This window comes from Stegostoma tigrinum, chromosome 9 (genome assembly GCF_030684315.1).
Source record: "Stegostoma tigrinum isolate sSteTig4 chromosome 9, sSteTig4.hap1, whole genome shotgun sequence".
NCBI lineage: Eukaryota > Metazoa > Chordata > Chondrichthyes > Orectolobiformes > Stegostomatidae > Stegostoma > Stegostoma tigrinum.
This window is the reverse complement of record NC_081362.1, coordinates 50,255,183-50,282,182: the sequence shown is the minus strand read 5'-3', so window position 1 is coordinate 50,282,182 and position 27,000 is coordinate 50,255,183. Positions and strand designations below refer to the sequence as shown.

General features: G+C 41.4%; 1 protein-coding gene across 36 annotated transcripts in view; it reads right to left on the bottom strand.

The window, feature by feature from the left end:
• Positions 1–27,000, bottom strand: part of nrxn1a (neurexin 1a) — a 1,700,803-nt gene that overhangs the window by 1,655,949 nt on the left and 17,854 nt on the right. For all 36 annotated transcript variants that reach the window (XM_059648525.1, XM_059648528.1, XM_059648548.1 and 33 more), the window contains one exon: positions 11,457–11,549. The gene's annotated coding sequence lies outside the window, so the exon portion shown is untranslated. The remainder of the gene's footprint in view (positions 1–11,456; positions 11,550–27,000) is intronic.

The window sequence follows — 27,000 nt, the reverse complement described above, 5'->3', positions numbered from 1 at the left end:
TTTCAAGACTTGCTATGTTTTGGTGCTAGATGCATGTTCATCATGGATCACTTGAATTTTTGATCTGTTCAACAGACATTGTTCCCATCATGAACTGAGTGATACACATATCATTCAGATCATTAACCTGAACAACTCAGGAGGTGTCAATGCTTTCATCCACAACGTCTCCATGTGGTTTATGTATGTATCTTCTGGCAAAAGAAAGTGTTTGTTGTAATGAAGCCACATTGATTAGCAGGAGAATGCCATTTGCAATATCTTTTCTCACCCCATGTCTTCCAATAGTTCCACTTCAGGCTTCACAGTCAACTTTTGCATTGAGGTTCTACAGGAAGATGATCTTTTTAAATTGTTTCTTTCACATCTTCAACAGAGGCAAGGATCAGGACATAAGCATGGATAACTGGGGAATATGTATTGGTGCAAAGAAGTAAGTGGGAACAAGGAGCTCCCAACAGTTTTTCTCAATGGGCCAGGAACTACTGACCTGTCAGTTTAACCTGATGGTGGGAAAACCTTTAAGAATGATAGGTCACTATAAAATTAAGCCCAAACTCAAGTACAGATGTAGATTAATTAAGAAAAGCCAACACAAATCAAAGGGCAAATTGTGTTTAACCAAATTGCTCGGGTTTTTGGGGAGTTAGTCGCAAAGGTTGATGAGGTAATGCTGTTGATGAGGTACACATGAACACAATACAACACTTTACTGGCCGTTTGGCCCACAATGTTGTGCCAACCTATTATCCTACTAAGATCAAACTAACCTGCATGGCCTACATTTTACAATCCTCCATCTGCCAATCCAAGAGTCGCTTAAAATTCTCTGAAGTATCTGACTCCACTACCACTACTGGCAGCACATTCCACATGCCCACCACTCTCTGTGTGACGAACCTATCTCTGACATTTCCCCTATACCTTCCTCCAATCACCTTAAAATTATGTCCCCTCATAATAATCATTTCCAGCCTGGGAAAAAGTCTCTGACTATCCACACTATTTATGCCTCTCATCATCTTGTGTGCCTCTATCAAGTCACCTCTGACCCTTCTTTGCTCCAATGAAAAATGCCCTAGCTCCCTCAACCGTTCCTCATAAGACCTGCCCTCAAGTCCAGGCAGCATCCTGGTAAACCTCCTCTGCACCCTCGCTAAAACTTCCATATCTTTCCTATAACGGGGTGACCAGAACTGAATACAATATTCCATGTGTGGTCTAACCAGAGTTTTATAGAGCTGCAGCATAGCCTCACGGCTCTTAAACTCAATTCCCCTGCCAATGAAAGCCAACACACCATACACCTTCTTTACAATCCTATCAACTTGGGTAACAATTTTGAGGGATCTATGGATGTGGACCCAAGATCCCTCTGTTCCTCCACGCTACCAAGAATCCTACCATTAACCCTGCATTCAAAATTGGACTTTCAAAGTGAATCACTTTGCATTTTTCTGGGTTGAATTCCATCTGCCACTGCTTTGCCCATCTCTGCATCCTGTCAATGTCCCATTGCAACTTACAACAGCCCTCCACACTGTCCACAAATCCACCAACCTTCATGTCATCGGCAAACTTACTAACCCACCCTTCCACTTCCTTATCCGAGTCATTTATAAAGATTGCAAAGGTCCCAGAACAGATCCCTGCGGAACACCACTGGTCACCGAGCTCCAAGCTGAATGCTTTCCATCTACTACCACCCTCTGTTTACTATTGGACAGCCAGTTTTGTATCCAGACAGCCAAATTTCCCTGAATCCCATGCCTCCTTATGTTCTGAATGAGCCTACTATGTGGAACCTTTTCAAATGCCTTGCTAAAATCCATATACATCACATCCACTGCTCAAGCTTCATGGATGTGTTTTGTCACATCCTCAAAGAATTCACTAAGGCTTGTGAGGCCTGACCTGCCCCTCACAAAGCCATACTGACTATTTCTAATCAAACTATGCACTCTAAATAAGCATAAACACTATCTCTCAGAATCCTCTCCATTAATTTGCCCATTACAGAAGTAAGACTGAATGGGCTATAATTCCCAGGATTATCCCTACTCCCTTTCTTGAACAAATGAATGACATTTGCCACCCTCCAATCATCTGATTCTACGACTCCAATGGGCAGTGATGACGTAAAGATCATTGCCAAAGGTGCAACAATCTCTTCTCTCGCTTCATGTAGCAACCTTGGGTATATCCCTTCTGGCCCAGGGGACTTCTATATCCTGAGACAGTAGGAAGTGTAGGTGCTGGAGAATCTGAGATAGCAAAGTGTAAAGCTGGATGAACACAGCAGGCCAAGTAGCCTCAGAGGAGCAGGAAAGCTGACATTTTGAGCCAGCCCAGCTCATCCCTGCCTGCCTAACCTGTTCTCCCTCTCACCTATCCCCTCCTCCCACCTCAAGCCACACCTCCATTTCTGACCTAATAACCTTATCCCGCCTCCTCGACCTGTCCACCCTCTCCGGACTGACCTATCCCCTCCCTACCTCCCCACCCATACTCTCCTCTCCACCTATCTTCTCCTCTATCCATCATCAGTCCACTTCCCCCTCTCTTCCTATTTATTTCAGAATCCTCTCCCCATCTCCCTTTTCTGATGAAGGACCTAGGCCCGAAACGTCAGCTTTTGTGCTCCTAAAAAGGAGCTTGGCCTGCTGTGTTCATCCAGCTCCACACTTTGTTATCTTGGATTCTCCAGCATCTGCAGTTCCCATTATCTCTGATTTCAAGCCTAGACATGTTTTTCAAAATTTCTAGCACACCCACCTTTCTAACATCAACCTGTTCGAGCATATCAGCCTGTTTCATGTTGTCATCAAAAACGTCAAGGTCCCCCCTCGCTGGTGAATACTGAAGTAAAGTATTCATTAAGGAACTCCCCGACCTCCTATTATACCTCTTGAAGTTCCAAAAGCATTTGATAAAGTATCACAAAACAAGTTAGTCAAAGTTAGAGCTATTGGGAGAAAAACAACATGGGTAACAATGACTTAAAACTGGCTGAATGGCAGTAAACAGAGAGTATTAGCGAATGATTGTTTTTTTGGAGTGAGGCAAGTAAGATATTGAGCTTCTCCAGAGCTCTATTTTAAGATCCCGGCTTTCCCTGATATATATTAGTCACACATACTTCCGTGTCCAACATATGATTTTAAAATTTACAGGTGACTGAGTGATAAATTTCGAAAGAACATGACCATGTTGGTGGAATGGGCAGATATACAGCAGATGAACTTTAATACACTGCACTGTGATGTATTTGAGTAGAAAATGGAATACAAAATTACAAGTAGAATTCTGAAGAGTGTACGGGATTAAAGGGACCTGTGGATGTTTGTGCATATCTCATTGATGCACAAAGGGAGAAACCAATAGTGCTAGTGGAAAGTGAACAAACAGGATAGTTATATAGATAGAAGGAGCTGCAGATGCTGGAGAATCTGAGATAACAATGTGTAGAGCTGGATGAACACAGCAGGCCAAGCAGCGTTGGAGGAGCAGGAAGGCTGACGTTTTGGACCTAGACCCTTCTTCAGAAAAAGTGTCTAGGCCCGAAATGTTAGCTTTCCTATTCCTCTGATGCTGCTGATTGGCCTGCTGTGTTTATCCAATTCTATACCTTATTATCTGGGGTAATTACATAAGTAGATTTGCAAAGCTGAGGCTGTTTTTCTTGGTGAAGAAAAGATGTAAAGTAGATAAGTTTGAAATATCGAGAACAGTGTGGTCTGGCAGAGAAGACGGGGAGAAATTGTTTCCATTAGCGAAGGGATCGAGAACCAGAGAACTCAAATTTGAGATGAGTGGCAAAAGAAGCAAAGGCAAATGAGGAAACATATTTTATGCAACGCGTGGTTTAAATTTACCTGCAAGTGTGGGGGCAGCAGATTCCATTGTGGCTTTCAGAGTAAAATTGGTGAAATCCCTGAAGTAAATGTTGCACAATATAAGGAAAACGGGAGTGGGACTAATTGTATTGCAATTGCAGAGAGCTGGCAGAGGCAAAACAACTAAATGACCTTCATGCTCAACCCTTCTATTTCTGCATGCAAACCACTGGGGTCTCAGCTTTATTTTTGTTGCTCAAGTAAAACCATTACTTGATGTATTGCACCCGACATTTCCATTGCTCCAAATAAAGCACACAACTTGAGTGGTTGGTTCATGTCAGACTTTGCAAAAACCTTTAAATACAGAACCTTTGAGAACAGAACTGGCACGGTGGCTCAGTGGTTAACACTGCTGCCTCACAGCACCAGGGTTTAATTCCAACCTCGAGCAACTGATTGTGTGGAGTGCGTACATTCTCCCCGTGTCTGGATTTCCATCGCGTGCTCTGGTTTCCTCTCACAGTCCAAGAATACACAGGTTAGGTGGATTAGCCATGCTAAATTGCCCATAGTGTCCAAGGATGTGCAGGCTAGGTGGATTAGCCATGGTGAATATGAGTTTAGAGCGATAGGGTAAGGGGATGGGATGGTCTTTGGTGGGTTGATGTGGACTTGATGGGCTAAATAGCCTACTTCCACATTGTAGGGATTCTGTCCTGATTCTTAAGGACCACTTGTTGCTGGCCTTTAGGTAATGCTGTGTTTGTGAGCTAAGTGGTCAGGATGGTCTCTAACTGTGGTCTCCTGAGGGAAATTTACAACAGATCCCGTTCAACCCTCTCACTATCACTCACAGCCTTCACCTCCATTGAGTATCCTTATGTTATCTCCACTTGAAATCATTCCCATGGAAACTTCCATTACTACACACTCCTCTACAAAGCTATTAGCTTGCTGTCATCATCAGTATAGTGCTGTCACAATCATGATCAACCATCATTGCTCCCCACCCCGACACCCTCTTCTACTCTTATTGAATCATAACTTACAGAATATTTTTGATAATCAATGAATGGATTTTTTGTGATTTTGCTCATGGGAAATCAGAAAGCTTACTTCATTTTGATTGTTATATCATGAAATAAAACTGCCTTATTATTGTTCAGTAACATTTTTTTAGAGCACAATATTTCAGAAACAAATGCTCCAATTTTCATCCTTGAGCAAAATGTTGACTCTAATAGCATTTTATTACATATTTGATTGTATGTAAATTCCTAGGATCTGAATCTCTTAAATTATGTAAAAATTTTTGATCGACTAATGTAACAATTTTGTCAGAAACATTTAATCCAGATTCAATTTTTAAAATATGTTGTTTGAGTTGAGAACTTACCAACTGCGCAGGTAACTATTACAGGAATTGTTTGAAAACCTTTCAGTATCATTTTCGCTGAGCAAGAAAGAATTTTTAAAATATATTTATTGATTAAAATTAAACAACTAATGATGAGCAAGTTGGAAAATATCATTCGTCCTCTGAAAAGGCATATCACTTGCTGTCAGCCTCTGCACTGCTCCCATTAAACTCTTTGCTCTTTTGTACCCTCTTTGTATGCATTTAATTGTGCACTTGGGAGCAGGTTTGTAGGGGGAGGTGGGGCCCAGTGAAGAAGGAGGTGACACACTGGATTGGAACTGCAATGGTATGATGTTCATTCTCAATTCTACTCTCACCAGCAATCCTCCAAGCCCATTGCCCCATCATGCAGGTAATTCAGCCTCATTGACAAGAGAGTTTAGACTCATTTACATGCAGTTGCTTGTGATCTAACGCAGTGAGATTCAATAATTGGCACAAGGGGACTATCAGCTTTGAAATCACTGACCTCTTAAAGCCTGAAACACTGAACTAAAGCCTTAGGTTCACCCACAAAAAAGTTAACCATCACATCATTGCTTTCATTCATTTCTAAAACAATAGGTGAAAGAGGAATAATTGCTTGACTGCAATATCTGACCTCAATAAAAGAGTCAGTAGTTTGCTGTTGTATTCATAAAAACACAGGAAGCAATGGTGGTCCATCAGGAAGGGGGGGCAGAGAGGCATTGCTGCTGGATCAAAAGAAGTGGCAAGACCAGGTTGACTCCAAAAGGCAATGCATGAAAAAAGAAGAAATACATCACCATGGAAATCATGAGTGAAGTCTTCTGCAGCCCCATGTGAGGTAAAACTGGTGCAAATGGAGGGAGGATCAAATTATGGAGGCAATATTGTAGCAACAGCAAGAATATAGGCCATATGCTGGCAAAAACAGATCACTTTAAGATATCTAGTTAGTGTGGGTGGGTTGGACTGAAGGGTCTGTTTCCATGCCGTATGACTCTATGACGACATTTGAGGACGTTTGCGAGCAGCAGTTTTCAGTTGCATTAAGGAGGAGATGAATGCCTCATTCATGTGGACTAGCGACAATGTGTACTACTGGAGAGAGATTGGATACCAAGCAGAGATGTTCACCAACTTTGGGACCATCACTGGATTCCCTGAGGTGGAAAGTGCCAACAATTACACCCACATGACAATTGCAACTACCAGCCATCTTCAAAAACATGAAGAGGCTCCACTCCATCAAGTTTAAATGATCTGTAACCTCCAAAAGCAGTTTCTGTGAGCTTTGTGCCCAGTTGTCTTGCTGAAGTTATGGTACCCACCTACTTCAAAAGTTTCAAGTACCGCAGAGGTTCTCCTGTGCACTGTCAGCGATTGATCCTTATGGGTACCCATAGTGAGCTGTCGTGAGGAGTCATCACACTGCAGCTGAGGCTCGAAAAAGGGTATAATGACTGCCGGGGGTCATTAGAATGACCAATGAGAAGACTGTTGACATACCCTTATCCAAATTGCATGAGCAATTCTTAATGCACACCAAAGCTAAATAAATACCCATAAATCCCCACTGCACCTAGGAGTGCATGTAAAAACACTTTTGAATGCTCCCGCATGATGCCAGTTGCAATTGGAATGAAGGCAGATCAAGCTGCCCACTGCCTGCAATAAGGCAGTTAAAATACAAACTGTAGTAATTAGAATGTGGGCCAGTTGGATTTCAGTGACTATGAGCTCCTTGATTGGGGCTGTTAACATGGCCAGTCAGGGACCCCTGGCCGACAGTTATAAGCAGCAGATTTGGAGAGTTTTCTCATTCTAGGAACTGGTTCTGAGCTGGCTGGTCAGAGCCCATGTACTGTATACATGTAAATAAAGGGTGATTTGGTGATGGGATTCCAGCCTCTGCGCAGGTATTTCTCAAACAATAAAAGAAAAATTGGCATAACTTCAACAGTAATAAAATACTCAATAAAATAATATTATTTAACTGCTACTCATCAACTGTTCCAATATAGCAGCATCAGAGAAATACATCCTTTGCAAAGGCAAATTCAACAAAACTGATTCCTTTACCTCCAGTTCAGGAGAAAGGAAAAACCGAAAGAATGAATCTAATAGCAGAGAGAATGCAACATCTAGCAGCTTCAATTCCAAAACCCTAACTTCAAATACTGAAAACAAAAACTAAAATCCCAGTCTGTGTGTGCCTGATGCTACCTACTCCTTTTGTCTAATTTAAAAAAGAACCAAAACTATTTACTCTCCTTTCCATGGACCAAACACGTTGGTGCCAGATTTGGCAATATGCTTTACCAAGAGAAACAGGACTGAAAAAAATCCCTTTTAAAGGGTCATCTCATCCCACGACATTTTGAGCACTCTGGCAGGTGCATCTCACTCCCACCTTGTCATTGACATGTTGAACTCACAGGTAAGGTGAGGGTAAGTCAGCATGCCAATCCACTGGCACTAACAACAGAGGCCCAATATCAGCATAGAGCTCAGCATAGATCTGGCACATGGTGGTCTTTCACTTGTCCGTTATTGGCAGTCACATTCACCGTCGGCTGTTTGAGTGTGTCTATGCTGTCTTCATTACCGCGTGACCTGAGTCTTATTGTGAATACTTACCTACTGCCAGATTATAAATGCTAGCAGAAGATGAAGGGCAATGATGTGATACTGCGCACTGTGAGGATTGCTTCTCCTTAACTTCAGACAGGGTCGATCACAAAACCCACTTGCCCTGTCAGAGTACAGGCTCCTATATGGGTAAATACGAATAGATAAGGTTTTACATCTCCACCTACCACCTATGTTTTATATGAATCTCCATGTGTGTCCATTCTTGGATACATGAGCTGGATGCCTTCTCACTATCTGGGGATGCCATTTGAGTTTTGCCTTGCATGATTAAGCCAATGATTCACCAGTTATGACCTTGCTCTACGGACAGCAGTGCTCTGATATTAGGATTCTCACAACTTGGGCATTTCCATCCTAATGTGGACCCATTTCTGCTGCAAGCATAAAAAGTGACATCAAGTTTCAAACACAACACATTCCTTTTTCCTTTGTCAATGGCAAGGATTATGGAAGTGACAGGACAAGGTGTCTGTTATTGAGATGGAACTACGCATCATCACACAACTATTCCTCTCCCTTGGCAGCAACCAGTTGGCCATTCCCTGTTCATTTGGGAAATGTTCTGAACTACCATGGTAAGCTGCCCTGGGAATAGCAGTGTTCCGGTGGACTGGTGCTGCACTCAGGATTGGTGGGTAACCTCACAGCATTTGAGGCCTGCCGTCGTCTCCATCCAGAATTCTTCAGTCAACCAGGAAGATCTTCTTTTCATCCCTAGGGAAAAGGAGGTCCCGTTTTCCTGTGTAACCTTGAGGGGAATTTGCAGGGAGGTATTTCTAAATTGTGAAGGCTACTTCATGTCTTTTTTCCGGCATCTGTCTCCTGGACAATTCATTGATGGCCTGGTTGAGTTCCAAGTTTTGCGTCGGATTCAGCAGTGTCTTCGAGTCAGCCTTCAGCTGGCTGCCTTCCACACTGATCAGCGTTTAGGTTGGAGGTGGCCATTCCAGAGTAAGTTCCCTCACTGATGTGTTGCTGTATCACTTGTACTGTTCAAGGTAGAACTGGATGCAGGTCTGTCAAGTTTTTAAAGATGCCACTAATATCTGACTCTGAATCAGACAACATCAAAATGGGGATCTTTTAGCCAGCCTTGCAATAGCAATGGTCGGCTTTGTCCCTCCAGGATTTTAACTGGACGGTGGCTGCGAGGTTGTAGTTGGGTATTGGTCAGTCTGCTCCATCGTTGAGGTCAGTACCATGAGCAGTAAATTTAGCTGTTTGTTTTTTGACACTCTCCTTGAATCACCCTTCCCTCTTGCTTTCTTTCATCCTCTCTCTCCAAGTATAGCTCAATAATGACCAACGTTACGTTTTTGTTCCAAAGTGTATTTCTTCCCAACTGACAGAATGCAACATTACGGTGTTGGCATTCAGATGAAGTGTGACAGTTAATTTGAAGTTCTGTTCTCCTATTCAGATGGAGTTTGAAAGATCTGGTGACATTACGTGGCCAATAACAACAAGAACCTCTGTGTGTCTGTGTAATTTTCTTCCTTCAACCAACACAGTTAGAGTAGATTAACTAGTCATTTATTTCAGGCTATTTGTACGCAAATTGATTGCTATGTTTCTTGATGCCGCATTGGTGGCTTCACTTAATTGACTGTGAAACATTCAGATCTCCTGAAGGCAAGAAAAGTAATGTATAAATGCAATCCATTTATTTTTCTATCTAGCTATCTAACACTTTGGCCCTCCCTCTCATATCTCTTGTCTTCTATCTGTCGTTATGAGCTGTATCTTTTATATTTCAGCTAACTGTGAGTTGTGGCAAGTTATTTGTAGGTTTTTAGGTGTCTTTTCTCACAGCGACTTACTGAACTCTTCCCATAATGAAGAATTTCACTCAATGGCAGTCTTCTCATTATTTTCCAGCCCTATCTTGCCACTTGCCACTTCTGAAAACACTCGCCAATCAGCAAATATTCCAGAATTATCAGGCATTTCTGGCATTGATGCTATCTTTAAAAGGCACTGAGCCCTAAAATGAGCACACAGTCATACCACTGCTCTATTGCATAGTTCCTGACATTTGGTTCGACATGGCAGACAGAGGGTAATTATTTTCTGGGAAGTGCCATGGACGTCTTGCTGGATGGTGTGGTACATAGGCAGGATGTCATCTTCCCCAAGGACCAGCAGTGGAGGGCATGACTACGGACCCTGCCAACTGTTTTGAGCTTGCCACATGGATCATTCCAATCTCAGCATCTGGATGAATGCCAAGCAATGAAGGAAGGTCAATGGCCTTCTCCACTGTGCTGGTAAGTGCCACCATCTTCTCACCGATATCTCACATTCACTCACACTCTGCTACCACTAAGATTCATGCTCTACTACACTTGCTATTGCCTACAACATCCTTCCTTACTTGCTGTGACCCACCCTAACCCTGACAGCACTAACCCTGCATAACCTTTGCTATGCCTGCCCATTTAGCCAGGACACCTTCCCAGCTACACCGCCACTAACAGCTGTGCCACCCACTTTCATCTGTCATAATACCTGCTTGTTATTCTCAGAGGAAAACAGCCACGTAGGGCAGGAAGACTCAAGATGGGTATGCGCTGTCTTAAATTTGGCCATTATGGTTGTTAAAAATACCTACTTGTATTAGAAGGCAAGCTAAATCATTCTCTGTTTAAACTTCCAGCTTTCAAAATGGAGAGTGATATTGGCCCAGTACACAGTTTTGAAGGTCTAAACGCAGAGTCCTGAAAAGTTGTCATAACTTTTCAGTTGCAAGATTTTCTGTTAGATATGTCAGGCAACACACAATCCAGGGGTTGGGGGTAGGGGGTGGTGTCCTGATTTACAAACGCTCAACTTAAGCACACTCATACTTACAAACACAATCTCATACAGGGATGTAACATACAAACCTTTCTTGTACTTATGAATGCCTCCTTAGCGTTGTCCTGCATTGACTTCCGACTTGTGCACAAAACAGTATGCACTCACAACCCAGAGACTGCCTGTATACATAATATACATTGGCCATTGTTTTGTAGCACTATTAACACGACAGTCATTTCCAGCACAGAAATGTTGTTTTCATGAGATACTTGTTACCACCTGGCTTCCAAGCATTGCCATATAGTGAACCAGAATTGAAGGGCTGAGTGGCATACTCCTGCTCTGAATTTGTATGTACTCGGGTAAGCAGCACATGAACCTTGATCTGGTTAAAAAGCTTGCACAACCAGTTACAGCATGGCAAATTTCATGATCATAGACACTCATCCTTTCAGTCTCAACTTTGGTTTTTACTAACCGCACAGCAGAAAAATAACAGCAGCTGATACTTTTTGTTCCCACAAAATGTCCTCTCAGTTGTCCAACACAAATGATTGTGATGAAAGAAAATCAACTGAGGACAACCACGTGGTGACAAGAAGGACTGCAAGGATGTAATGGGCCTTTCTTTCCAGTTGTAGATGTTTCAGGAAATTAGAGCCAATGTTTATTTCAGAGCTTGAGGGAAAAAATTCATAATTTAAGAACAATACAATTCCAGGGTTGGAGCAATGATTCTCTATTCCACGGGCTGTCCTGTCCATTTACTTCCAACTCACCTTCTCACATTTAATCAGCTTCAGTTCTTCCCACGTCCACCTATAAAGAGGTCCAATCTTTCCTCAGCTCTCCCGTTCACTCACCCACCAAGCCTGAAAAGATAGTCAAAGAAAAAAAAATGAGCCAGGCAGAAAATCTCAAGTGGATGGGGTAAGTGAGGGCCTACTGTCTTATTGCTGGAGTATTAATCCTGAGATTCAGGTAATATTCTGGGGACCTGGGTTCAAATCCCGCCATGGCAGTGTAATGGAGCTAACAGTGTAATGACACCTATAGCTGATTGTCCATCTGGAGCACCAATGTCCTTTAGGAAAGGAAACCTGATACCCTTTCCGATCTGGCTTACATGTAACTTCAGACTGACAGCAATGTGGTTGCCACTGAGCAATTAGGGATGGGCTCCAAATGCTGATCCAGCCAGCGATACCCACATCCCATGAATGAACAAAAAAATTGGATTCATAAATGAGGCCTATAGAAAGAATGAGCACAACGGAAAACAAAAGCAAACACATATGAAGTGAAAAAATTATGGAGAAAGAAAAAAATGGAGTGGAAATATCCAGTTGAGTGGAGGAACAACACAATTGGAGGAAATAGAGTGAGAAAGGTGGCTATTGGTAAAAGGTGAATAGGAGGAGAAGAGAGAGTAAACAGAGCTTAAAGTCATAGGCAAGAGAATAAATTAGAGTTTGAAATATATGTAATAGAAGTGAAGAAGCTCAGCTATTTATGAAAGGAAGCAAGGTTTTTATTTTTCAGTTGAGTTATACAATTATCCTCAGGGATAAGGATCTGGATTTACGTATCAGCTAGACCAATAATGACATAAGATTTCCTTCACTAAAGGACATCAGAAACACATTAGAAGAAAAAGCTACTTACAATGTCTAGATTAGCCTCAAATTACAGAAAAACATGTTCCGAAGTTTTAAAGATTTTCTTACAACAAAATTAGGTGCTGACACTTGTATTCAGCTTACTCTGCACTGGCAGAGTCATCTTGTGAAAATATCTTCCTGGCTTTTTCAGATGTGACAACGAAGCAAATGAATTTGTTGACAGATGTTGGTGCTACGGTGGTGTTAGCTTGTTAATCACAGCATTCCAAAACGAACTTTTCTTTCTGTATTATTCCATACCTCAAGCTGCTTCAAATAGTTATGCAATCCTATCCATATTTACATTGATGCTTTCCTCAACAAAACTGTACAACTAAATTCTTTGAACTTCTCTCATCGCTCAGTTTTAAAATGTCGGCGTGTTCCTGAGGAGTTTGAACTATTGCACACCAAACAACATAAGCAGCAAGTAATAGGTAGACCTAAGTAATCCCATAACCAGTGCATCAGATCTAAGCTCTCCAGTCCTGCCACACCCAGCCTTGAATGGTAGTTGACACTTAAACAACTCACTGGAGGAAGGGGTGCCACAAATATCCCCATCCTCATTGATCGAAGAGCCCAGCGCATCAGTGCAAAGCGTAACGCTGAAGCATTTGCAGCAATCTTCAGCTAGAGGTGCCGAGTGGATGATCTATCTTAGCCTCCTCCAGTGGTCCCCAGTGTTACAGATACCAGTCTTCAGCCCATTCGATTCAATCCATGTGATATCGACAAATGGTTGGAGACACTGGATACCGCAAAGTTTGCTGGCCCTGACAACATTCGGGCAAAAATACTGAGCACTTGTGCTCCGGAACATGCTGCTCCCCTAGCCAAGCTCTTCCAGTACAGGTACAACAATAGCATCTACCTGACAATGTGGAAAATTGCCTAGGTATGTCCTGTACGTAAAAAGCGGAACAAATCCAATCTGGCCAATGTCCGCCCTATCAGTCTACTCCCGGTCATCAGTAAAGCAATGGAAAGTATCATCAACAGTACTATCAAGCAGCACCTGCTCAGCAATAACCTGCTTAGTGACGCCCAGTTTGGGTTTCACTCAATGCCACTCAGCTCTTGACCGCAGTACAGCCTTGGTTCAAACATGAACAAAAGAGCTGAATTCTAGAGATGAGGTGAAAATGATGGCCCTTGATATCAAGGCTGCTTTTGACCGAATGTGGAATCAAGGAGCCAAAACTGGAATCAATGGGCATCAGGGGCAACCACTCCACTGGAAAAAGTCACACCTGGCATGCCGGAAAATGGTTGTGGTTTTTGAAGGTCAGTCATCTCAGCTCCAGGACATTACTGCAGGAATTCCTCAGGATAGTGTCCTATGCCCCATCATCTTCATCTGCTTCATCAATGACCTTCCCTCCATCATAAGGTCAGAATCAAGGACATTCGCCGATGGTTGCACAATGTTCAGCATTCACAACTCTTCAGAGACTGAAGCAATCCATGTTCAAATTAAACAAAATCTGGACAATATCCAGAGTTGGGCTGACATGTGGCAAATAACATTCATGGAACACAAATTCCAGGCTATGACCATTACCAGTAAGAGACAATCTGACCACTGCCCCTTGACATTCAATGATGTTACCATCACTGAATACCCCATTATCAACATCCTGTGGGTTATCATTGACCAGAAACTCAACTGGACTCACCACATTAACAGTGGTTACAAGAGGAGGTCAGAAGTTAGGAGCACTGTGACGAGTAGCTTGCCACCTGACTTCCTAAAGCCAGTCCACAATCTACAAGGCAGAAGTCAGGAGTGTGATGGAATACTCCCCACTTACCTGGAAGAGTGCAGCCCCAACAACATTCAAGAAGCTTGGCACCATCCAGGATAAAGCAGCCCGGTTATTTGGCCCTGATCCATAAGCATCCACTCCCCCTACCACTGATGCTCAGTAGCAGTAGTGCGTACTATCTACAAGATACACTGCAGAAATTCACCAAAATTCTTCAGACAGCACCCTCCAAACACATAATCACTTTAAGGACTAGTGCAGCAGATATATGGGAACACCACCACTTTCAAGTTCTTCTCTAACCATTCACCAACCTGACTTGAAAATATATCACTGTTCCTTCTTTGTAACTAGGGCAAAATGGGGGATTGAACCCATATTCTCAGGAAATTAGCCTAGAGTCCTGAACTACTGTTCCAGTAACATTAATACTAATTAACCATATTCCTTTTGCTGCTGTATTTCCTTCTGAACATATACTCAATGCTTCTTTGGCTAAGCATCTTGTTAAACACATTCTAGGCTTTCACATACATTGGGTTGAATTTTCCCAATTTGTCTTTTTCATACATCAAGACCATTTTCACGTTATGATTCTGACTGCTGCATGAGAGGCTTTCCAGTTGCTCTTTGCCAGTGCAAATTGATTAAGAGCCTAAGCTTCATGAACAACTGTAGGAGATCAGGTCATTTGACACGACTATTTTGTCAGAGGCGGGTTTCAATTCTTCAGAGAAGTTTACAAGGACTGAAATTTTTTTTCAATGCTACAGCTCCCTAGGAATGTTGAAAGACTGGGAAAATGGCAACTATGTGGTATAAACTCTATGGCTTGTTGAGCTTATAAATGTTACCTGTAAGTGACAGTTGTCATGACAACAGCTTAGAAGCCCAATTTACTTACATATTGACTTTTATTTTAGTAAGGCCTTTATTTTTAAAAGAAAACAGGAAATACAAACCAAATATAGCTGAGAATGCAGTCTATTGACTGTTTAGAAATGTCTCATCTGGATTGCACAGAGCTTCAAGTGTTACCATGGATTTTTGCAGCTGTTAGGGTATTAAAGAGTTTCAGAACAACACATCAATGGAAGGAATACAACAGAAAAATCGGAGCCATCTCTTGTGTGTTACATTCTCAAACTATGCACATAATAAGGTAACAGAAAGCATTTGGGTGGTGTGTTTTCCTGCACATACAAGATAAGAAGCTAATAACTGACAGTTCTGAGGGTCACCGGACCTGAAACGTTAATTCTGTTTCTCCTCCACAGATGCTGCCAGACCAGCTAGGCTTTTTCAGCAACTTTGTTTTTGTTCCTGATTTACAGCATCCTCAGTACTTTTGGTTCTTATTTAGTAATAACTAACTGCACCTTATCTGGCGTTCAACTGTTACCAGGCTAGAATGTGCTGTAGAACGCTGAAACACATTGGTGTGACAGTCCTGCACTTGCAGGTAATAAAGGAAAGAGGGAGAAAGGTTCTCTCCAATTGCTAAAAACAAGTCACCAGTCAAATGCATATAAACAGGAAACAGGGATACACAACCATTGGCACACTGATGCCATTGAATCAGCACAGGGCGAGAGGGGGGCAAAGCGCAGTCATTAAGCGTTCGGGTAGCAAGGACTCCTTTCAGCTCATGTGCATAAACCAATTGCTCAATGTCTAAAAATGAACATTACCCAAATTACTCAAACTCTGCAACACTCCACCATCTAACTCAACACAGATAAAACAAGGACTGATTTCAACTTGTCTTTTGAACTTCAAGGTTTTCTCTCATTGCTGATCTGTTTATATGTGTATTGCATTTAATTTTTCATGATCTACTAACTAACAAACTTATTACTTGTTTACTTCAAGGAAATCTAGTTAAAACAGCTCTGCTAGAAACATTAGCCGAATCACACTTTTTCGGTGATATTGATGGTGTTTTGTTTTTTTGAATGGAATTTCACTATGAGACCGAGTGCAATTTCATGAGATATTAGAACAAATGTAACTCATTGGCAACCAATCCCAGCCCCTATGAATACTCTCTTGTCTGATTCTAGCCTCATCTTATCACACACTATTCCTAGAAGAACTCGTTACTCAGCAGACATCCATTGAAAGATCAGCACTCCTGGCATCTGTGACATTGTTAAAATGCTGCTGTGCACCCAGGCAAAAGTGCTGGTGTTTTGAAGCTGTCGCAGTCTTTGATGGACATTCAGTCAGAAGGGTGAAGTGAGAAATGATGCTCTGATTCTCTGATGGGGACTTGACAGCCCTGGTGGAGCAGCTGATGCAGAAGAAAGGCATCAAAGAAGGCAACAACACCAGATCATGGCCCCAGGTCAGCATCCGGTTCAGTGCGGTCTCAACAGTGCAGAGGAATGGTCAGCCGTGCTACAACAAAGTCAATCACCTCCTTCAGTCTGCCAGAGTGGATATTGGGTTCTTCTCTCTGCTACCTCACACTCACTCCATCTTTGCCACTTCACTTCCCTCCTATTAAGGGTCATGGTCTTCCAGCCAATTGTATACAAAATCTTCCCTCACTTGCTCTCATTTCACCAACCCCCGCCCCTGCTCCCCGTGCACAACTGCACTGCCTGCTTACTTGCTCGGGATTCTTTGCCACCTTTCGACCACCTGTATCAGCACTAACAGCTGTGACACCCACTTTCATCTCACTCACTCCCTCCTTTTCTCTTATTCCAGAAGGTGATAATGTGCCTGAGATCAGGCTCCTCAACTCCCATGATGAGAGAATTCTGTCCCTGACAAAAGACCAGGACCACTTTTGTGAGGGACATCTATATCCCACTAACTGAGTCAGGACCATTCTTCATTCCATTCCATCGCTCACATTGACCCCGCTGTTAGTGTGATTCAAAGCATGCCACATCTTTCCACTGGGTGTGTAGCCCACTCATTCTTGAGTCTTGCAGGCACCGCTAGATATCCATGTCCCTGTGGAGAAATAGACTACTCTGCCAGAAGTCACCTCAGAGACAATACTAATGCCTTAAGTCACAGAGTCATAGATTCATAAAGCATAAAAAAGGCCCTTAGGCCCTTCAAATCTGCACTGGTCAAAAAGAGGATCCTACCTTTCAGCAGCTTGTTCATGGTCTTGTGTGTATTGTCATTACAAGTGCACTTCGAATTCCTTCTTGAGTGCTATGACAGCTTCTGCCGCCAGCACCATTAGAGGCAGTGAGTTCTAGATTCCCACCACTCTGTGGGTGAAAACAAAACAGTTTTCCTTGCATCGTCTCTAAACCTCCTGCCCCCTACCTTATAACCCTGGTCATTGATCCCTCCACTAACAGGAAGAATCTGTTTCTTTCTATGCTCCTAAATTTTACACGTCTCAATCATGCCTCCCCTCAGTCTCCTCTGCTCCAAGGAAAACAACCCCAGTGTATACAACTCTCTTTATTACTAAAACTCTCTAGCTCTGGCAACACTCTGGTACCACTGCCCGGCAATCTCTACAGTGCTCACATCCCACCTATGAAATGGATTCCAGAACAGCACATATACACACACTAACATTTTAAAACAGCTCAGTCCCAGCATAAATTCCCTGCTCTGAAACCTCAGCTGACAATGGTATGTATCTAATATGCTCTCTTTACAATGGTATCTACCTGTACCACTAGCTTAGGGGATGGGTAAACATGCACAACAAGGTCCTTCTGATCCTTGTTGACTCCTAGCATCTTAAAATTCAGCATGCCTTGCCTTGTTTGTCCTACCTAAGTGCATCACCTCACATGAATTTGGATTGGTTTCCATTTGCCACTGATCAACCAGTGGAGGTTCTTTGCAATGAGCTGACATCTCCAGCCGTGTACCCACTCCGATTTCCTGGTCAAGAATTTTCAGCAACTAGCTTCTTTAACACATTTGGTCAGCTATGAAGCTGAGTATGAATGAGGCAAGCTGTGTCACTATTAAGGTCATTAACAGGTAATAATCCTTGTTTAAAGGCAACCTGCCACTGCCCAGTAAGAAAGTCATTGCAAGCCAAGCAAATGCATAAATGATACAGCAAGTTACTCCAGACCAGGATCAACCTCCGCAGATTTCTCAAGCAATCTTGCCACACAAGTTTGCTGTAGCTCAAGTCATTGAGACCCCCAAAAGATCCTGCCCATTAATGCTTTGGATTTGGGAAAGGTATCCTGATGGAAAATACTCCTTTTTTTTTCAAAGATGAGTTTGTTGCAGTCAACCTGGCAGTATTAAATAAAGAGGAGCCAATTCCTCCCTCCTTAGCCAGGATCATAAAGAACTGGGGACCCTTGCTCAGGGTTGGTTGCAAACATACCTGAGGGTAGAGATTGGTTTCACTGAAGTGAATTCTCTGAAAGGCAGGAGGCAGAATTCTCTTTTCTTTCTAAATTAGGCAGTTTTTGTCAAAATGAGCACTTGGGTGGCTCTTCAAATCATAAGATGGTGGACGAGGAGGATCCATACACTCAGAACGGCAATTCAGATATGTGATATGGCATCGTCAAGTACTAAACTCCACAGTATGGCTTGTCCTGCATTCTCCTGCACAGTACACCTCAATTCACCTTGTACATTCACTCATTCCTTGTGGGAAAGGCACTTCATATACCCATTTGAGTAGCCAACACATACAATGATCTTAAACATTTTAAACACTCAGGCATATGCCTTACAATAACCATGCACAAGTTTTGCCCTTTTCTCGTTTGAACACAAGCAATTTTTGACACCTCCCTGCTTTCTCACTTTCCAAACAAGACCACAATATTTGGCAAAAGTTGGAAACTGGGGTGTTGTGTGATGTACAAGGGATGGGCCTCCAGTTTCAGTCACTTTGTCAGCCACCAGCAATGCCTGCCTGACCCACCAGCCTGGCAGTCATCCATCATAATGACAGCAATGTCAGCAGTGACCTGCACGAGTGTTTCAGCTATATAAGGCGGTGACGGTTCCATTTGTGGAGAGCTGGCTGTCTGCATGACATGGTTAACTGAGCATCCTATATCCCTACATTTGCATATTGATGGCGACGCACGTGCCTGCAGGGCTACTGCTGAGGTAGAGGGCAGTGCATTCGTACAACCTGCTCTGGTGCTGCTTTGAAGTCTGCAAGTGTGAAGTGAAGCTGAGGATGGGTGAAACCCATTGGATACTAGGCCTTCCAGGCAATATTAATCACCAGAGACACAGATATAGCACCATAGAAGGAATGCTTCGTAGCACATCTATCTATTCAATTCCACAGTTCTTTGCTGCAACTGATAAAGCCTTCACAGTCTGTCAGCTTCACTAAAGCGTCTTCCAGCTGTGCCCTCACCTTCTAACTGTTGGTTTGGAGAACATAGTCTGATACTGTTCCCCTGTTTGGAAAGAGGGGTTCCACTGGGAAAAATTGCTGAATTGTTACTTTAATGACATCAATTGGCTTCCCACCTCAACTGCAGCATTTCTCAACTTCTCCACAAACCTATCCAACACAGCTGGAGGCAGGAACATATTGGCAAACTGACCTAATGCATTTTTTTCTCATTTTCCCAGCAGCTCAGCCTCCCCACCCACCTACAAGGACCTAAGAAAAATGCCCCCGATTTTACCTGCTCGTTTTCTTTTATCTAGTTAATTGGTGAAATCCTCAAAAGACTTCAAATCTAGCAATCACGTCTAATCTTCAATAAATTGCTGCTGGGTTTTCTTGACTACTTCATGCATTTCTAATGCTAAATAATTTGCTCTTGCATTATTGACATGAAACAAACTGGTCTATAGCTGCTTTCATAAACAAGTGCGCTCTATGGTCTATCCTGCATTACCCACCCGCTCCCCCCCCAATCCAAGAGCATAATTTGTAAATTTGAAGATTAAAATAAATTTTAAAAGCACTGTTATAGTCTACTTGCTGATGTTTTTAATCAACCCAGGCTGCACTCATGTTAGAGACAAATAACTTGTGCATGTTAAAGTCTGCTAACTGCTTTCAGAACAAATTCCTTCACTGCAGTTATCTCGTTCCGTGTTCTCCTCTATGACACCTATGTTAACACTTTCAACATTTATAAGAATAATTGCAAAATGCTAATAACTCTACTGGACTGTCACCATCCAGAGTTAGATTCTCTCTTTTATCTAAAAGGAATCTTACTGTCTCATTGTTCTTTTAATTTTTTATAAGCTTCTCAAAAGTCTTAACTACTTCTTTACTATCTGTTTGCCTTTTATTCAGATTCCCTTTTAGCCATTCTGATCTCCCTTTGTATATGCCCTTATACTTCCTGCTTTCCACATGTTTATCTTCAACATCGTTCACTGTGATTTTGTTATTTGCCTTCATTTCAAGTTTCTGTTTGGTGTTAAACTCTAATTAATGAATAAACTATTTTCTTCAATTCATCCCCTTTTCACCTTACCAGCACTTATTTATTGTGTGCTCCCATGACTATTTTAGCAACCTTTCTCCTGCTTTTCTGTTTACATGCTAGATTCTTGCTTATCTGAAGCATACTTTTGGTTATTTTCATTAAATGCTTTGTTTCCTTTTTTTTATTTTTAAGCTACATTGTGGTTCCTACTTCAAATATCAATCAATACATTCTTATCGTGCGCTCTATTAAAAAACAAACTTGCCATTTCCAGCACATGCAAAATCTTCATCCCAGACCCTTTTGTTGAAGTCACCCAGTACTCTTGCATTGTTGTTCTTATTTATGAGTCTACAGATTTCTTTTACTTTTTATAGACTACAAAATATGTAATGCACCTTGAGAATTATTTTGTCTCTTATTTCTTCAGAGCTACATGCATAGTTGGGAGAATTTATCAGAGTGACAATGTTTGATAAAAGTGCATTGCAAAGAGCTTAGTAAGTGTGAAATGGTTTAAATCAAGCAGCATCAGGAAAATATATGGATTGCCAATGTAATTAATTGGATGCAAAGGGATATGGAATGTTGAAAAAGCTGAGATTCACTGCCTACCATTTCTATGTTGTGTCGGAACTCTAGCATGCTTCACTTGTCCCAAATAACTACATGTGCAGATGAGTTGAAAAGATAGATGACAGATTTGTTGAGATATGGGGCATTCTCAAACATAGAAAATAGGAGGAGTAGGTATTGCAGCAGTTCAAGCCTCCTCTACCCTTAAACATGATCATGAATGATCATCCAGCTCAGTACCCTGTTCCCACTTTCTCCATATGCCCTTTGTTCCCTTTAGCCCTACAAACTATACCTATCACCTTCTTGAAAGCATTCACTCAGTGTTTATCTCAGTCCTAAATGGTCTACCCCAAGGCCTTAGAATGTGGCTCCTGCTTCTGAACTCACAAGTCATTAGGAACATCCTTCCTGTGTTTATACAGTCTTGTCCTGTTAGAATTGTATGTGTGTTTATACACCCCTCTTTATCATTTTAAACTCTAGTTGAAATGGATTGAGAACTGGCTCGCAGGCAGGAAACAAAGAGTGGGAATAATCATGGGTAATTTTCTGAGTGGTAGCCAGTGACTAGTAGTGTACCATACGGTTCAGTGCTTGGACCCCAGTATTCATAAAGTATATTAATGAGTTTGATAAGGGAATTGAATGCAATATCTCTTAGCTTGCAGATGACACAAAGCTGATTGGGACTGTGAACCTTGAGGAAAATACAAAGATGCTTCAGTGCGATTCGGACAAGTTGAATAAGTGTCCAAGTGCATGATAGATGAAGTATGAAGTAGATAAATGTGAGGTTATCCATTTTAGTGGCAAAACAGGAAGGGGGTTTATTGTCTGAAGGTGATAGACTGGGAACAACAAGGTGCAACAAGGCCTGGGTGTCCGAGTACACCAGTCACTGAAAGTAAGCATACGGGTGCAACAGGTGGTGAAGAAGGTAAATGATATGTTGACCTTACTGCAGTTGTACAGATCACACTTGGAATATTGTGTGAGACAACACAATGTGAAGCTGGAGGAACATAGTAGGTCAGGCAGCATCAGATGAGCAGGAAAGTTGGTGTTTCAGGTCAGTGCCTATCTTCATGGCAGTTTTGGTCTCCTTATCTAAGGAAGGATGCTTTAACTATGGAGGGAATGCAATTAAGATTTACAAAATTGATTCCTGGGATGACAGGTCTGCCATATGAGTACAGACTCAATCAATTAGGACTGTAATCACTAAATTCAGAAGAATGATTCGATGAGGGGAGGGGGTTCTCATAGAAAACTATAAAATTCTAACAGGGTTAAGGGGTGTATGTACAGGATGGATAGTCCTCATGACTGGGGAGTCCAGAACCAGGGATCACAGTCTAAAGGGTATGGGATAGGCCATTTAGGACTGAGATTAGGAGAAATTCATTCACACAGAGTGGTGAGCCTGCAGAATTCTGCACTGTAGAAAGTAGTTGAGAGCAAAACATTGAATGTTTTCAAAAAAGGAGACAGGTATAATCCCTAGTGCTAAAGGAATCAAAGGGGAAGAGGTGAAAGTGATAAGAGGTTTCTGAGCAGGATGATCAACCCTGACCATATTGAATGACACAGCAGGCTCGAAGGGCCAAACAGCTTAATCCTGCTCATATGTCTCAAATACATACCCAATTTCCATGTAAATAAATAACTTCCAGGGTTTTGGGAAAATGCAGGGTATTGTGGTAAATTGGATAGAGGGGCCAAAAGCACAGGCTTAATGAGGCAAATAGACTCTGTGCTGCCTTATTGCATGATTCTATGATTCTCAATTCTATCCATGTGGATTTTGGCTGAATAGCTGAGGGGAGCCTAAAAATGTTCATTCTGTAAAAGTTCTATCATGTCTCTGGTATCTCCAGTTGCCCTGAAAATATCCGACTAAGAGCTGCAAGGCATGATACTATATCAAACCAGAGTATTTTGTGACCGTTTAATACCTGGAGCAACATAGTACTGCAGGTTGCTCCAGACAGAATCTTATGTCTTTCAATAATTATCATGGAGCAGAACCATTTCCAAATCCTAACAAAGCACTAGTCAGCATTGTGCAAGGGTGCCTCCACAGAATGGCCCCTGTGATCACAGCTATGATCTGCTGATCCCTGGTCTATGTGACGGGATTTTGTGAGTAGCAAGCCCTGAAATAGGCCTCATGGGTACTGCAGCCAACTGATGCCAAGCTGACACTTGGCACCTTCTGGGCTTTGGGATAAACCAGGGACCTATCCACACTTGGAAGTTCCTGCAGAGTCCCCAGTAGGCCCACAATTGGGAATTTAATTATCCAAATTGATTCTCACTATTGTTGTTTGCAGCATGTATCTGAAGTCCTGATCTCGTCCCTCCAAACATAAATTCGGTCTCAATATCCTCAATTCCACCTCCACAAGGCCAAGAAGATTTCACCTGTTGTGCTCACAAATTCTGCCAAGAAATTGATATCATCCATGTACCTTTCCTTTGAAGTGAAATTTGTAGCCTATTTATTTTCCTGTCTAAAGCTAAACTACACCTTTGTTATAATTAATACAGACAGACCCTCGGTGACACAAGGATTCTGCTCCTGAGTACATTTATAAGTTGATTTATACTCGAGTTAGAACACAACACAATACAAATTATAATGGCCATTCATTAAGTACATTCACATGTCAGATCCTTACAATTATTTTTATAGTTTCTGTTTGATAAGTACAAATGTTCATATGTCAGATTTTCATAAATCAGGGAAAGTCTGTACATCAGATCCTTACACAGTTATTATCATTGAGGGTCTAATTTTATTTAACTGTCTGTGGCTTCTAACAGGCATAACTCTTAAGACCTGATTCTAATTGTTTTAAATCATGTTAACCATTCATTTTTGTCCTCAAAGTTTTATTTTGCTTCTCCCATCTAAAAGTGCTTTAATCTCCGACTACTGCAGTACTTTTATTTTGACTGGGTCTCTGCTATTATTGTTGTTGTTATACATACTAACCATCCACTTATTAAGGTAACAAGTTAGCTAATCCATCCATGCATCAGCTGGTTTGCATTTCACAAGAAAATGTTGATTTATTTTGCTGTATCGTTTGGAGTTGCAAATATATCAGGTATGACGCAAGAACAGAAGAATCAGAGCCTGTGTACAAACAAAAGATAAGATTGTTATGCTATGTACACTCCAGTGAGATATGTTCTAAATAAAAGAAGATAGAATGGCTTTTTGAACTGGAGAGATTGAGAGAGCTGAATATGAGAAGGTGACTTTGAAGCCAAATTTTAGGTAAAAGAATGCCTGTTTGTCTGTCGATAAAAAAACCTTTTCCCTTTAAAATATGTATATAACTTAAAATATAATTTAAATATTCACAATTTTCCAAGGAGCATATCAAGGATCTCTGCTCCAACTCACATATGATGAATATTTCATCATCAGAATTTTGTTCTGTCTTCAATATTTTATTCATTTTTCTCCCACCAGAGGTAGAAGAATGATTGTAACCTGGGTTAAAAAGCTTACATACTACCCATTTTCATAGAATATGTCCATTCCCTAGCTATTAGATTCTTTGGCCTGTTGCAGTTTTTGTAAATCTGTCAGCTAGCTTTTAGTATTTTCCTCAACTGTTATCTAAACATTTTCATTTGGTTGCAGAAAAAGAAACTAAATGCACCTTGAATTGGAACATTGAACTTAGTTTAACCCATTAATAAAGTACAGATAAATTTTGATCAATATGCTTCTAGCAAGTACCAAAAAGTGTCTTATCTGTTTAATGAAAAAATGTAAAGCTTACTTGTTTAGCATACACTATTCTAAGTTGACCTAACTGGACTAATAGAAGGAATTCAATCCTTTTCCAAAGAGAACAGTCGATTATGCGATTTACCCAAAATCTTGCATTACATCAATCAAATTGACCAGGGGGCATCTCCTTTTCACCAGTGATTGTCAAAGCTTGTGGCTATATGCTTCTGGGACTCTAAAAACAACTTGTCCTGCCATGATACATTATCCGACCAACATTCAGAATACCTCCATTTCCTTTGAATGCTCAACAGTAAGGGACAGCAAAGGAATTCTATGAGGAAGCAGGTAAATGGAATCCTTATAAGGAATGTAGTTTCTCTTTTTCTTTATTTCCATGGTGAAATAGCCATCTCCCTCTTGGTTTCACCCTGAAAATCCATGAATGTGCAGAACAGCATTCTATCCCTTTCTGATTCAATGCCTTCCAAATATCTCAAATATGATCATTGAAAAGAGCAGTAACTTCAAAAGTTGTTGAATTGCTCAGTCATGGAACAAACTTAGTTATTAGATACCCTTTCCAGTTGCTCAAAATAGTTCATAGAACTGTTATGTACAATTTCTCAAATGGTCAAACCAACTGCCCTTTATAATGTGCATGCCTGATTCTCTAACGTCAAGGTAATATTAAACAGGATCAGATACTTCAGAGTATACCTCCCCTCTGAATTGTGAGTAACAGTAAGGAGAGTAAGTAATTGAGAGAATAAGTTCTGAATTGAATCAAAAATAAATCAAACCTTTCTTTGAGTTTTTGAGAAGATTCCAGAATCTGCTCAATTTTGGTGAAGCTGAGGTGCCTGGACCATGCACATTGCACAACTCAAAATAGTTTTAAGAGCATTGGTTGCAAAGATGAGATAACAGCTAGAAATTACTGTTGGTGATATCAGCATATGAGCACTTCACCTACTGCTGCTTTAATAGAAGTCTTGACCTGTTCAAAATGAATGACATGATATCTTTGTTAAAATAGCAGACAAGGAAATGCCCAAGAAAATTGCTGAATGTTCAAATTTTAATAACGCAAAGTGTAATATCTAGACTAAGGAATATATAATTACTGATCATTAAGAGGGCAATATGGCATGGCATAAAATTTCACTGCAAATAAATTCAATAATGACACTATAGCAGTGTGACAGCTGCCATCCACAACTTCAATTGTCATTTCAGGAAAAAAAAAGATGCCTGATGGAGTTAATTACTGAAATATTAATAAAGAATCAACATTGAACGCCATGTTTAATCCTGAAGGCCGTAAAACTTCCTGGTGTGTGGCACTCATGTTTATTCCATTACATGGATGATTTTGGGCTTAACATCTTGTTTGTACCACCAAATGTACACACTTCTAGTGCCTGTTTTACCCGTTTCATTTTGGCAAGACCACCTGTATAGGTGCACGCAGCAGAAATATGCAAAGTAGGCAGCTCTTGAGATCAGCAAGCACATAATGCTGATTTTTCTCTGTCCTAGCCACTTTTGACCTCAACATTCTAGGCAAATGCCTTCTCTTAAACATGAACAGCTGAACATCCATTCAGCAGCTCAGAGAAACCCCGCCAGGGCTATTTAAAAAGATCATTGATCACTCTCAGATTAATGGTTGATTGATTTCCACTGGCTATTTCTCAGGTTATAGCATAATTTCGAGGTTTATACTGCTACTTAATGATGCAGATGTCTTCAGTCCTGGCTTCAAGTGTTTGCTTAGAACATTTGCTCTCAGACATAAACACAGCAGTTTCCACCTCCTTGACAAGAACCAAGTCAGGGAGAGTCAGAAGTGACACAGAGGAGTACGAGCTGCAAAAGGAATGAGGAAGAGAGGAGAAAGAAGTCATATTTATTAGGTTTCACTCAGGGTTCATATCCATAAGAATGTTCAAATGTTCATTTCTCAAAAGACCATAAGACTTAGGAGTGGAAGTAAGGCCATTCGGCCCAATAAGTCCACTCTGCCATTTAAATCATGGCTGATGGGCATTTCAACTCCACTTCCCTGCACTCTCTCCGTAGCCCTTGATTCCTTGTGAGATCAAGAATTTGTCAATCTCTGCCTTGAAGGCATCTAACGTCCCAGCCTCCACTGCACTCCGTGCAATGAATTCCACAAGCCCACC